At 41.6% G+C, this 14,577-nt stretch overlaps 1 protein-coding gene and 1 pseudogene across 1 annotated transcript in view; both read right to left on the minus strand.

Annotated features, from left to right (window-relative positions):
• Positions 1-14,577, minus strand: part of LOC146634286 (NLR family CARD domain-containing protein 3-like) — a 612,463-nt gene that overhangs the window by 479,241 nt on the left and 118,645 nt on the right. The window lies entirely within an intron of this gene.
• LOC146634294 (acyltransferase PGAP2 pseudogene) lies at positions 757-1,521 on the minus strand (annotated as a pseudogene).

Here is a 14,577-nt window from a genome sequence, read left to right on the forward strand (position 1 = left end):
TATTTAAGTAATGGTTTCCAGTGAGTGAAGAAAAAAAAAAAAAAGAAAAAAGAAAAGAAAAATCTATCGGATGAGCCTCTGATGGAGAATTTTATCTTCTCCAATTTTAAGAGTCCTAAGATATCCTATAACCAGACTTTAATTAATGGTGGCTGAGATGATTTCCACAACAACAAAATTATTTTTCTAGCGATGCTGCAGTGCTGCAGGATTGTTTAAGATACAAACACTGCAGGCCGGCAGCTCCGCCTCCGTCCTCTTCACATGCTCAGACCGTCTGAGCCTCTCTGATTTCTGTCAAAACATTTTGTTCTTTACTCAAAGGTTCATTTGTATTTCTTTACATTTCCAACACTTTCTCCTTCAGCGTTTATTCATCGGCCACTTTGGAAAAGCTTTTCTTGTTTTTAATAAACTAAACGTCTGGTGACGACGAGGATGAAGAACACCACCATGAAATCATCATCACCATCACATTTATTTAGTCTCTGATGGTTTTTATCTGTGTGGAAATAAAACCATTAAAACCCTGATCAGCTGTTTCTGTAAACAAGTGTGACATCATCAATACGCATCATTTCTGATGATTCAAAGACACAGGCACAGTAGAGAAACAACAACAGAAGAAGAACTCTGGTCCACGTCTCCATCACGCCGTCCTGCTCCGAAGGTCAGGGTGTCGTTGGAATTTTGTCATCAGACTCCTCTCTCTGCTCTTGAGTTCATAAATGGCATTAACGCCCCGCCCCCTCCTGCTCAGTATCGTTTGTCCTCCAGCGGCGTGGCCACGGTCACCTCTTTGCTCCCGAAGTCCCAGAAGGCCGTCATGTGGAAGGCCATGTTGGAGAAGACCACCAGGTACTCGAAGGCGGCGAACAGAGAGTAGATTCCTGCTTCACAGTATTTGTTGTGGCGTCTGAAGAAGTAGGCAGCGATCACACAGCAGCTGATGTTGAACAGAAAGAGACGCAGCTTCCAGTGATATGATGTCACTTCCTCTGGTCTCACGTAGTGTCTCTTGATGACGTACCACAGCCAGCACGTAATGAGCATGTGCACCAGCGAGCTCCCTATGAACGTGATGAACCCGTACTTATGAACACTGTAGGTTTCCGTGGACGACACGTACGTGAGCATCACCAGGCCGGTGTTCTCGGCGAGGCTGCAGAGGAGCGCCAGCCCGCTCAGCAGCAGCTCCGGCAGCCTGTCGGCGAAGCGGCTGCGGTAGAAGCTGAAGTAGGCGAAGGCCACCAGGTACCGCGGCGCCGAGTGGAGCCCGATGCAGCCGCTCCAGATGTAGCGCTCGGGCGCACCGCTGATGGCGGAGCTGATGGACGGGAGGTAGTTGGACACCTTACAGTGCGTGTACGTCGCTTCCTCATAGTGGTACCAGAGGGAGATGAAGATACAGGCGATGAAGCCGGTCACCGGCAGCAGAAACGTCCCCACGGAGAAGCTTTTGAAAGGCAGCCGGATGAGGAGCCGGTCCCGGTCCAGGTTGCTGTACGGCCCCTGAAGCATCCTTCACGGCTCCCGAGGCTAGCTCCGATCAACTCAAAGCCTCGCTTATATTTCCGCAGATCGCGGGCGGATTCGTCACGCACCAATCGCAGAGAGGCTTGCGGCAGCGCGCAACATCAATGCACTTTTATCCAATGAGCAGCACACACCGAGGCGGGGCGATGCTCCACGTGGAGCCCGTCACCAATCACGAGCCGGAGCGGCACCACGTCACAGCCAGTCACACACTTTAAGAGCAGCGAGTCTCCTCTGTTCGCTACATTTTATGCTCTTATCACAGGGAAAGGAACGTGAGGAAGAATGGCACGAACCAAGTAGTGTTTCTACAAGGCTTCGGGAAAATGAGTGGACGCGTACAAGAGTAGGAAGCACGGGGGTTTGGGAGCCCCAGACTTAGAGCTTGTTTTGCGAATTCCTTTTATAAAAATTACTCAAAGCGCAAGTTCTCGGGGTGCCCCGTGGGTTCGAGGGAAAGAGCAACTGTGGCAAAAGAAAAGAGGCAGGGCCAGAGCGGGTGTTCCATACCACAGACTTATGTTTGGTGACTTATCAAGTCAATGGGAACATTATGGTTTAAATATTCTCCAAGATAATACGAAAAATATCTATAAAAAAATTAATGAAACCAAAAATGACGGTTTAATTCAATATAAGTATGCAAATCAAGATGAAAATCTATTAATAGTTAAAAATATACAAGACAAACTATTACCCGAAAGCATGAGAGACGTGGTATGGCTCATCTCGCTCGGGCGCCTCCCTGTGAGGGCGGTGGTACAATGGAGTTGCTTTGTTACCACCATGAAATGTCCTATGACCGACTGTGATGAAGATGTATGTGAATTAAATAAAATGTGGAACACTGCCCATTCAATAATATCGATAGGGGAAGACAGCTCTGACGGAGTGGGTATTTTCTTTAAAAAAGATACGGTGAATATAATCAAAAGAAGGGACATAATACCGGGACGACTCCTCCTTGTTGATTGCTGTTATTACGGGCAAAGGTTGCGTATTATTAATGTTTATAATGCACCCGAACGAACGAAAAAGATACAATTACTGAAAAAACTGAAGTATTTATTAGAGATTGGTTTTAATATAATTTTGTGTGGAGATTTTAACATTGTTACTGAAGCTACTGACAGAATATCCAAGGTTGAATTTAGAGAACTGCGAGAAAGCAAATTGTTGGTTAAAGTCTGTAAGGAAGCAGCACTCCGTGATTTATACAGGCACTTGCATCCACATACCGTCCATTACACTAGATTCGATTCATTAACTAAAACAAGGATTGATAGATTCTACATATCACATAATGTTCAAGGTCTGAAATATGACACTCTTTTAACAGACTTTTCAGATCATATGGTGGTTATGGCAACAGTATCGTGTTGCCCCCATGAATTTTTGAACTATTGGAAATTGAATACATCCTTGTTAGCAGACGAGTTACTTAGGTTCGAAGTTAAATCTGAAATTAAGAAAATATTACATCTTAAGATTTTTACTACTTCTTTCTCGGAACTTTGGGAGCTCCTTAAACGACGTATGTGTCAATTTTTTAAATTTAAAGCGAGAGAAATAAATCATGCAAAGAATGTAAAATATAATGAAGATGTGAGCAGATATATATATTTAAGAAATAAGAAGGAGAAGGAAGAGGAGGAGGAAAATCAAATGATGTCTCTTAAAGAGGACATTGATCGAGTCAATAGAGAAGTTTTATTTAATATGTTGCGACGTACTGACTTTCACGGGAACAGTGATTATATGATTCTTAACAATCAAAAGAAATGTCGAAATTATTTTATTGTCTCAATTAAAGATAAACATGGAAAGTCAGTTTTTAAAGAAGAGGGGAAAAGACAAGTAATTAGAGACTATTGTTCGGAGATGTTTTCATCCATAGCTACAAACAGCGACGCTATTAACAATTTTTTGAGTGAGGTTGAACCATTAGATCCTGTCATTTATGAAACTTTGATTGGAAAAATTAAAAGAGAGGAAGTGGAGTCAGTAATTAACCAACTTAGTACCGATAAAACACCTGGTCTGGATGGACTCCCCTCTGAATTTTACAAAATTGTGAGTAAAGAACTGTCTGAATTATTAACTCAGTATTTTAATGAAGGAATAGAAAGAGAAACAATGGGTAAATCGTTTTATGAGGGAGTTATGTGTTTATTATATAAGAAAGGTGATAGAGAAGACATTAACAATTATAGGCAACTGACAATAATGAATGTAGATTATAAAATTTTTTCTAAAATAATTATGTCCAGACTAGAGGGTGTATTAGATATTATCATTGAAAAAGAACAAACATGCGCAATTAAGGGACGACTGATGTGGGATAACTTAAGTATGTTAAGAGAAATTATTTATAATGGAAAGGATTCAGAACTCTGCATTTTAGGATTAGATCAAAGGAGAGCTTTTGATTCTGTTTCCCACTCCTATTTATGGAAAGTAATGAAAGCTTATAATTTCCCGGACCAATTTATTTCCATTATTCAATTGAGTTATAAAAAGTCCCTAGTGCAAGTTAAGGTAAATGGAAAGCTCTCACCCCCTTTTAGTGCTGAGTACGGGGTTAAACAAGGATGTCCTTTGAGTGCTGCGTTATATGTCCTTGCAATTAATCCCTTATTGAAAAGGATAAATGATGATAAACGGATTAAGGGATACGTCCTTGACAAATCCCATAAAATCGCAGCTTTGGCGTATGCAGATGATGTGTCGGTGATAATTAGAAATCAAAACGAACTGTCTTCAGTTATGGAGATATTACAACACTACGAACAGGCATTAGGTGCCAAACTGAACCAAGACAAAACTGAAGGGGTGTGGCTTGGACATCAGACCAGACAACCTAAAATGATGATCTCTCTTTGTAGGGAGATTAAAATTTTGGGTATATGGATTGATAATACTGACTCTAGTTTACTAAATTGGAATAAGAAAGAAAATGAAATTAAAATGGAAATTATGAAATGGGAAAACAAAGATACAAATTATAAAACGCGTATTAATATTGTAAAAACACACATAATTTCAAAACTTCTTTTCCTTGCCACAATTTTTCCTCCCGCGAGAACAACTGTAATGAAAATAAGTAAGATGTGCATTAAATTTATCTGGGGATCCAATCGAGAAGTGACTAAGAGAAAATTTATGTACAAGACTAGGAAACACGGGGGTTTGGGAGCCCGAGACTTAGAGATTGTTTTGCGAATTCCTTTTATAAAAATTACTCAAAGCGCAATTTCTCGGGGTGCCCCGTGGGTTCGAGGGAAAGAGCAATTGTGGCAAAAGAAAAGAGGCAGGGCCAGAGCGGGTGTTCCATACCACAGACTTATGTTTGGTGACTTATCAAGTCAATGGGAACATTATGGTTTAAATATTCTCCAAGATAATACGACAAATATCTATAAAAAAATTAATGGAATACAAAATGAAGGTGTAATTCAATATAAGTATGCAAATCAAGATGAAAATCTATTAATAGTTAAAAATATACAAGACAAACTATTACCCGAAAGCATGAGAGACGTGGTATGGCTCATCTCGCTCGGGCGCCTCCCTGTGAGGGCGGTGGTGAAGTGGAGTTGTTTTGTTACCACCATGAAATGTCCTATGACCGACTGTGATGAAGATGAGACCCTAGTCCCTGTGTGTTGGCCCTGCGACAGACTGGCGACCTGTCCAGGGTGTACCCCGCCTCTCGCCCTATGACAGCTGGGATAGGTTCCAGCGCCCCCCGCGACCCTGAAAAGGACAAGCGGAAGCGAATGGATGGATATTCTCCAAGATAATATGAAAAATATCTATAAAAAAATTAATGAAACCAAAAATGAAGGTGTAATTCAATATAAGTATGCAAATCAAGATGAAAATCTTTTAATAGTTAAAAATATACAAGACAGGGTTGTTCCAGATAGGTGTACGTTTGCATGGGATTAATGAAGACGCCGTCAATTTTAGAAACTAATATTTAGTATTTACTGTCATATTCCCATATATCATTGTGATGTTGTTTATTCTATTACTCTTGTTCTCTTCTGCTTGTTTTCTTTTTTCTTTCTCAGCAGGTGATCCAGGTGATTGATATATGCATTTTTTATTTATTTCTTCTTTTTTTTTTCTGCTCATTCTGTTGGTTTTTGTTTTTTGCCCTTCTCCCCCGTCCCTCTTCTCAGCTGTTTCTCTTTCCTTCTTTCTTTCTCCCCTTCTTTCCCCCAGTCAAGTCTGTCCCGTATTCAGCAAGTGAAAATAAAATAAACAATAAAAGGTGAATCAAATGGACCATTACGGCAAGGCTGGGATGGTCAATTTGGTAAAGTAAATCCGTTGGGCATCTTTCTTTGCCTTTAGACAACAATTCTGATGGCAAAAGAGCCAAACGGGACAGGCAAAAAAATATATATATATATATATATATATATACAAGACAAATTATTATCCGAAAGCATGAGAGGCGTGGTATGGCTCATCTCGCTCGGGCGCCTCCCTGTGAGAGCGGTGGTACAATGGAGTTGTTTTGTTACCACCATGAAATGTCCTATGACAGACTGTGATGAAGATGAGACCCTAGAACATCTTCTATTGGATTGTTATAGGACAACTGAGATCAGGCAGAAGATGACAGAGATTGGCTATGATGTGGATGTTAATATTAAAGCAGTTAAATATGGTTTGTTTAAAGAAAAAATGGGTGAAGACAAAAGGGGACTCTTTTGGTTAGTAATGTGTGTTATAAACACACACATTTCGAAAACCCGTGCCAAAGGAGTGTTGGAACAAAAGATGATAAGTAGTGATTTGGTGAGTAAACATATCATTACAGATCAGCGGAGAAGACGAACAATGGACCTGAAACTTGGGAAAGTTTTCCCCTGGAACGAATTGAACCTGTAAGTTTTAAAAGCGTTCTGTGGACTCAGATGCTAGATTTTCCTTCTTGTTCTCCTTTTTCATTAATGAGTGGTGTGTGATCATGGTTTTGTATATGTAATTGTATGTGTATGTACATTTTATATGTAAGTTTGTTTACTTTAAATAAAGAGTTAAAAAAAAAAGAGAGGGTGGCATCGTCGCCTGAGCTTATCCCTTCCCTTCTGCTTGTAGCCCTCTTGTGTATAAACATGCCCCCATATGTGTAATGATAACAGCAAATCCTTATTTGCCTAGTATCATGTTTTGTTGTTAATACTCCTAGACTGTAGGGGGAGCTAGAGAGCAACGGGAGTTACCTCGGAGTAGATTGTGATGGCGAAGCTTTGTTTACATGTGAACCACAGTTCGATAAAATACCTTCTCTTCGAGTAATGGTGTCATTCTTAAGAACCCACAACAACATAAAGAAACAAGACATGGTGTCAGAAGATCGACTTGAAGAAAGGTAACGGACTACAATATAGCAGTACCGACGGATCAGCTTAGCAGTGAACGTAGTGTAGCTAACTCGCCGAGGGAGAGAAAAGAGACCTAGCGACGTAAGCATGGACGGCTTACACCTACCACCGATTCTTCAGTTGACTGGAAATGTGGCTGAAAATTGGAGAAGATTTAAGCAACGTTTCACATTGTACCTATCAGCAATTGGACTTGACGAGGCAAGTGATAAAAAGCAAGCGTCAGTGTTTTTGCATATAGTGGGTGATGAGGCACTGGAAGTCTATAATAACTTCACGTTTACTGATGGTGACGGAATGAAGCTGAATAAAATAATGGAGAAGTTTGAGGCTTACTGCATATCTAAGAGAAATGTGACATTTGAGAGGCACAGATTCTTCACATGTGTACAGAAGACAGGGGAGACAATAGATCAGTATGTCACAGAGCTGCAGAACAGGAGTAAAACATGTGAATTTGGAGGACTGACAGACTCTTTGATAAAAGACAGACTTGTGTGCGGGATTCCAGACAACGGTCTGAGAGAGAGGCTACTGAGAGAGGAAATTCTTGACCTGGAAAAAGCATTAACACTGTGCAGAGCAGCTGAAACACAGAGGTGTGGACTCGAGTCACATGACTTGGACTCGAGTCAGACTCGAGTCATTAATTTTATGACTTTAGACTTGACTTGAAAAAATGTTCTAAGACTTGTGACTTGACTTGGACTTTTACACCAATGACTTGGGACTTGAATTGGACTTGAACCGGTTTACTTGAAAAGACTTGATATTTTACCCCAAATATAAAATTTAACATGCATATTATATAGAGATTGAAAATGTGACGTCATTCACGGGTAGAACCGCAAAGGATTCTGGGAACTCGTGGCAAGCGGTACTAGCGCACGCAGGCTTTCAATTAAAATCAGTTATACAGCGATAAAAAGAAACACAAAAATGTCAAGAAGCTGTTGTATTATTAACTGCAATAGCCGGTCGCATGACAGCCACGGGAAGCCGACGGGTAAAGAGATCGGTTGTTATCGGATTACGTCGTTGAAGAGAAATTGTTCAAGCCATGTTTCCGAAGTAACAAAGACGCGACGGATGGCCTGGATTGCAGCCATTCAAAGATCAAATACAGTGGGGCAAAAAAGTATTTAGTCAGCCACCGATTGTGCAAGTTCCCCCACTTAAAATGATGACAGAGGTCAGTAATTTGCACCAGAGGTACACTTCAACTGTGAGAGACAGAATGTGAAAAAAAAATCCATGAATTCACATGGTAGGATTTGTAAAGAATTTATTCGTAAATCAGGGTGGAAAATAAGTATTTGGTCACCTCAAACAAGGAAAATCTCTGGCTGTCACAGACCTGTAACGTCTTCTGTAAGAAGCTTTTCTGTCCCCCACTCGTTACCTGTATGAATGGCACCTGTTTGAACTCATCATCTGTATAAAAGACACCTGTCCACAGCCTCAAACAGTCTGACTCCAAACTCCGCCATGGCCAAGACCAAAGAGCTTTCGAAGACACCAGGAAAAGTATTGTAGACCTGCACCAGACTGGGAAGAGTGAATCTACAATAGGCAAGCAGCTTGGTGTGAAAAAATCAACTGTGGGAGCAATCATCAGAAAATGGAAGACATACAAGACCACTGATAATCTCCCTCGATCTGGGGCTCCACACAAGATCTCATCCCGTGGGGTCAAAATGATCATGAGAACGGTGAGCAAAGATCCCAGAACCACACGGGGGGACCTGGTGAATGACCTGCAGAGAGCTGGGACCAAAGTAACAAAGGTCACCATCAGTAACACACTACAACGGCAGGGAATCAAATCCCGCAGTGCCAGACGTGTTCCGCTGCTGAAGCCAGTGCATGTCCAGGCCCGTCTGAAGTTTGCCAGAGAGCACATGGATGATACAGCAGAGGATTGGGAGAATGTCATGTGGTCAGATGAAACCAAAGTAGAACTTTTTGGTATAAACTCAACTCGGCCTGTTTGGAGGAAGAAGAATACTGAGTTGCATCCCAAGAACACCATACCTACTGTGAAGCATGGGGGTGGAAACATCATGCTATGGGGCTGTTTTTCTGCCAAGGGGACAGGACGACTGATCCGTGTTAAGGACAGAATGAATGGGGCCATGTATCGTGAGATTTTGAGCCAAAACCTCCTTCCATCAGTGAGAACTTTGAAGATGAAACGAGGCTGGGTCTTCCAACATGACAATGATCCAAAACACACCGCCCGGGCAACAAAGGAGTGGCTCCGTAAGAAGCATTTGAAAGTCCTGGAGTGGCCTAGCCAGTCTCCAGACCTCAACCCCATAGAAAATCTGTGGCGGGAGTTGAAAGTCCGTGTTGCTCGGCGACAGCCCCAAAACATCACTGCTCTCGAGAAGATCTGCATGGAGGAATGGGCCAAAATACCAGCTACTGTGTGTGCAAACCTGGTAAAGACCTATAGTAAACGTTTGACCTCTGTTATTGCCAACAAAGGTTATGTTACAAAGTATTGAGTTGTATTTTTGTTATTGACCAAATACTTATTTTCCACCCTGATTTACGAATAAATTCTTTACAAATCCTACCATGTGGATTCATGGATTTTTTTTTTCACATTCTGTCTCTCACAGTTGAAGTGTACCTCTGGTGCAAATTACTGACCTCTGTCATCATTTTAGGTGGGGGAACTTGCACAATCGGTGGCTGACTAAATACTTTTTTGCCCCACTGTATAACGTCCCAGAACACTCCAGCTCACAGGTTAGTCTGCTCCAAGCATTTACACGAAGGTCAGTGTTTTTTAGTAGTTAATACGTCATTTTCATAACATAATTAGTGATATAGGTTACAAGCAAGTCTGGCGCTGAACAGAAATGGTCGCGCTATGCTCCTTTATTTATTGTGCATAAATAGTGAATTGTCCTGACACAATATTGCGTTTCGCTTCTGTTATTATGGTACATTGACAAAAACATATACTTTTATTCACAGGATAAAACAGGTTTTTTGTATCACTAATTGCCCAGTACGATTACAGCATACAATATTGTTGTCGCTGCTACATTTCTGTGATGGGTACCAGAAATTATTTCCACTACTAATTAATTACCGTTGAGCTCAAAGGTCCTATTAATAAACGGTTAAGGAATGTGTATTTATGACGACAATTTGTGAGACTGGTAAACTTATGATACGTACGATGGTCTTTCGTTCTACACGGTGCATTTCAAGGTCCTGTACCCATCCGTCGGTAAACTGTACCTGGGCTTGTTGCAGTGACCTGAAGTTACTAAACTTCATGAGTGTATGCACTCACTCCAAGAACCGTATGATTATAAATATGCATATAAATATGCTAAGATGAGATAGCTGACTTCATCTAACTAGCAAATGTTGTCCAGGCTACGTTGGTGATGCAGTTTTTTTTAATGTGTATGATATTTTTGTCATGCGATTTTAAAGCTGGTCCTACAACCGCATCCAAGAATAACATGCAGCTTATCTCAGAACTGTCGGTGAAAATTATTCTTGGAGCTAGGTTTAATTGAGCTGCATTTTAAAGAGGTGCAATTTCACAATTTGTGTATATTTTCTAAGTTCACTATTTTGTCATGTGTTGAGAAAAACACAGATTTTAAAATTACATGGTCTAATATTTACATTTAGCATAACTGCAACATTATTTTTTCGTTTTTTTTTTTTTTTTTAAGACTCGAAAGGACTTGAAATTCAAAGTTTCAGACTTGTGACTTGACTCGGACTTTTACACCAGTGACTTGAGACTCGACTCTGACTTGCCTGACATTACTTGAGACATTACTTGAGACTTGAGGATAAAGACTTGAGACTTACTTGAGACTTGCAAAACAATGACTTGGTCCCACCTCTGCTGAAACAGTGAGGGCACAAGCTAAAGAACTGCTTAGTGACAGCTGCAGAGTGGATGCTGTGAATAAGAACACACAAAGAGTCAAAAAGGAGAGTGCTGCCGCTGAAATGAAACTGCAATGGACATCGCCAGCAAACAGGGACAGAAAAGAAAAGACTTGTGGTCGCTGCGGAATGCAACATCCTCCTAAAAAATGTCCAGCATATGGGAAAAGATGCAAGACATGTAACAAAAATAACCATTATGCTAGGTGCTGCAAAGCTCAAACCCTGAAACAAAGTGCAGTCCATACTGTGGATGAAGAAGACACAGAGGAACTCTATGTAGCTGCAGTGACAGACAATAAGACAGGTGAAAAGGACTGGATAATGACACTCAAAGTGAATGACACACTCATGACAGTCAAGCTGGATACTGAAGCTCAAGTGAATGTCATATCAGAAGCAGAGTTCAAGAAAATCAGACCTAGACCTAAAATGCATGCAACGAAGGTGAAAGTGAGTGGATACTCAGGTGCAGAAATACCTGTGAAAGGAAAATGCATGGTTAAAGTGACACACAAAGACAAGGAGCACACGCTAACATTCATTGTGGTGCCGAAGACTGTGCAGCCTATACTAGGGTTACATGCCTGTGAGAGTCTGAACCTAGTGAAAAGAGTGCTCGTTGTGGAAACTGATGATGACATGGACTATAATCAGTTGATGAAGGAATATGGTGACCTATTTCAGGGACTTGGTTGCCTTGCTGGAGAACACACAATCAGAGTCGATGAAAGTGTAACACCAGTCATTCATCCATGCCGCAAAGTACCATTTGCTCTACAAAAGCCACTGAAAGCCGAGTTGGACAGGATGGAAAACCTGGAAGTGATTGAAAAGATCGATGAACCAACGGAGTGGGTGAGTTCTCTTGTTATTGTGGAGAAAAAGACTGGAAAGCTCAGAGTTTGCATGGATCCTAGAGATCTGAATAGAGCAATAAAGAGAGAACATTTCAAACTACCTACAAGAGAAGAGATAATGTCACAGTTTGCAAACGCGAAGTACTTTAGCAAGCTAGATGCTTCATCAGGATTTTGGCAACTGAAGCTGGACGAAGCAAGTTCAAAACTGTGCACGTTCAACAGCCCATTTGGCAGGTACAGATTCCGGCGACTGCGATTGCTTCAGCACCTGAGGTGTATCACAAAACAATACACATGATCTATGAACACCTGGAGGGAGTCGACACGTCAATGGATGACATCATTGTGTGGGGTAGCACAAAAGCTGAGAAATGTTCTTGAAGCAACCAGAAAAGCCAATCTGAAGCTGAACAAAGAGAAATGTCAATTTGGGGCGAAGGAACTGACATTCATTGGAGATATCCTGAGCAGTGAAGGCATCAGACCAGATCCTCAAAAGGTGTCTGCAATTGAAAACATGCCGAGGCCGCAATGCAAGAAAGATGTGCAGAGATGTAATGGCATGATAAACTACATGGGAAAATTCATACCCAATCTCTCAGAAAAAATGGCGCCACTGAGACAGCTAACTGAAAAGAGAATCGAATGGGAGTGGAATCATGGACATGAGAAAGCATGGCGTGACTTGAAAGATCTGCTTACAAAGGAACCAGTTCTGAAGTTTTATGATCCAATGAGACCTATTAAGATCTCATCAGATGCATCACAGAGTGGGCTTGGAGCTGTTCTTCTGCAGAAGTATGATGAGTGGCAGCCTGTTGCATATGCATCGCGATCCATGACAGACGCAGAGACAAGATATGCACAGATTGAAAAAGAACTGCTCAGCATAACGTACGCCCGTGAGAGATTTCACCAGTTTGTGTCCGGGCAGGCCATCAGTGTTGAAACTAACCACAAGCCACTGATAGCATTGTTCCAAAAACCACTAAATGACTCCACTGAGAATCCAAAAAATGATGATCCGGCTGCAACGTTACACGCTTAATGTGATGTACACACCTGGCAAGCTGATGTACACAGCTGACACATTATCCCGAGCTGTTGATCCGAATGAGCCAGCGAACACCAAGATGGATGAGGATGTAAGAGCATATGTGAGCATGGTCACAAGTGCACTTCCTGTTGCAGAAGGGAAGATGGAGCTCATCAGAACGGAGACAAGCAAAGATGGAACGTTACAAGCACTGCGCAAAACCATCATAGATGGATGGCCCAGCTGTAAGCAAAACTGCTCACCTGCTATTCAAGAGTACTGGAACTGCAGAGCAGAACTGTCTGTAGTGGATGATGTGGTGTTCAAGGGAAGTAAAATTGTCATCCCAAAGAGCCTGTGAGGAGAGATGCTCAAAAAGATACACGCAGGGCATCTAGGCATGGAAAAATGTAAAAGGAGAGCACGTGAGGTGATGTACTGGCCACGGATTAATCAGGATGTGACAAATGAAGTGTCGAACTGTTCAACAGCAAGCAATCCTGCCGAGCCACTAAAGCCGCACCCAGTGCCAGACCGACCATATCAGAAAGTGGGGGCTGACCTCTTTGTGTCTGGAGGAAAGGACTATATTGTGGTCACAGACGACTACTCTTTGTATCCGGAAGTATGTAGACTGCAAACAACAACAGCAGAGGCTGTAATCACCTCTATGAAAGCTGTATTTGAATGACACGGTGTGCCAAGTGAAGTGTTCACAGACAATGGACCACAATTCTTCAATATTAGGTTTGGACAGTTTGCCAAAGAATGGGACTTTGTTCACACAACATCAAGCCCGCACTACCCACAATCTAATGGACTAGTGGAAAAGTCCGTCCAAACAGTGAAGAGGCTGATGAGTAAGCCGAGAGACAGTGGTGCTGACTTCTACCAAAGCCTGCTAGTATACCGCACAACGCCACTTGAGTGTGGTATGTCACCAGCACAGCTTCTTATGGGACGACGCCTGAGCTCAAACCTGTCCATTCAGGATAATCTGCTTGAAACAAAAGAGGGAAACAGCGTGAAGAAGTTTAAGGAGCAACAAAAAGCAAAGCAGAAGTTCTATTATGACAGAGGAACAAAACACCTACCTGAACTGCATGCTGGGGATCAAGTGAGATTCAAAGACAAATCCAACGCATGGGCACAGAAAGCGACTGTTCTAAGGAAAGATCAACCACGATCATACATCATTCAGACAGAAGATGGAGCTATACTGCGAAGAAATCGCCGAGATCTTATTAAGGGACCAGTAGTAGTGGAGCAGAGGTTGGAGGCTGCTGAACAACCCCAACACACACATGAGACACTATCACCTGAAACACCTACACATACACAAGAACAAACACTGAGAAGATCTGTAAGACAAGTAAAGCCACCTATGAGACTGATTGAACAGATGTAATGTGTTGACATGTTGTTTGGAAGATGATGTCATAGTATCTATGCAAGTTTCACTATGTTTGGTTACTAGTGTTGAATGGACCATAATTGTTGAAAACTACTTGTGTTGTTAACGTTACTTTGATAAAGCCTGATTTAACAAATAAAAAACAAATAGAGACTGTTTATGTTTGTGAAAGTAGGTATGTTATTTTATTGTTGAAAAAAAAGGAAGATGTAATGATAACAGCAAATCCTTATTTGCCTAGTATCATGTTTTATGTTGTTAATACTCCTAGACTGTAGGGGGAGCTAGAGAGCAACGGGAGTTACCTCGGAGTAGACCGTGATGGCGAAGCTTTGTTTATATGTGAACTACAGTTCGATAAAATACCTTCTCTTCAAGTAATGGTGTCATTCTTAA

This window comes from Diplotaxodon limnothrissa, linkage group LG3, assembly GCF_057381915.1.
Source record: "Diplotaxodon limnothrissa isolate DT_005_m linkage group LG3, D_limnothrissa_male_GT1.1, whole genome shotgun sequence".
NCBI classification, from domain to species: Eukaryota; Metazoa; Chordata; class Actinopteri; order Cichliformes; family Cichlidae; genus Diplotaxodon; species Diplotaxodon limnothrissa.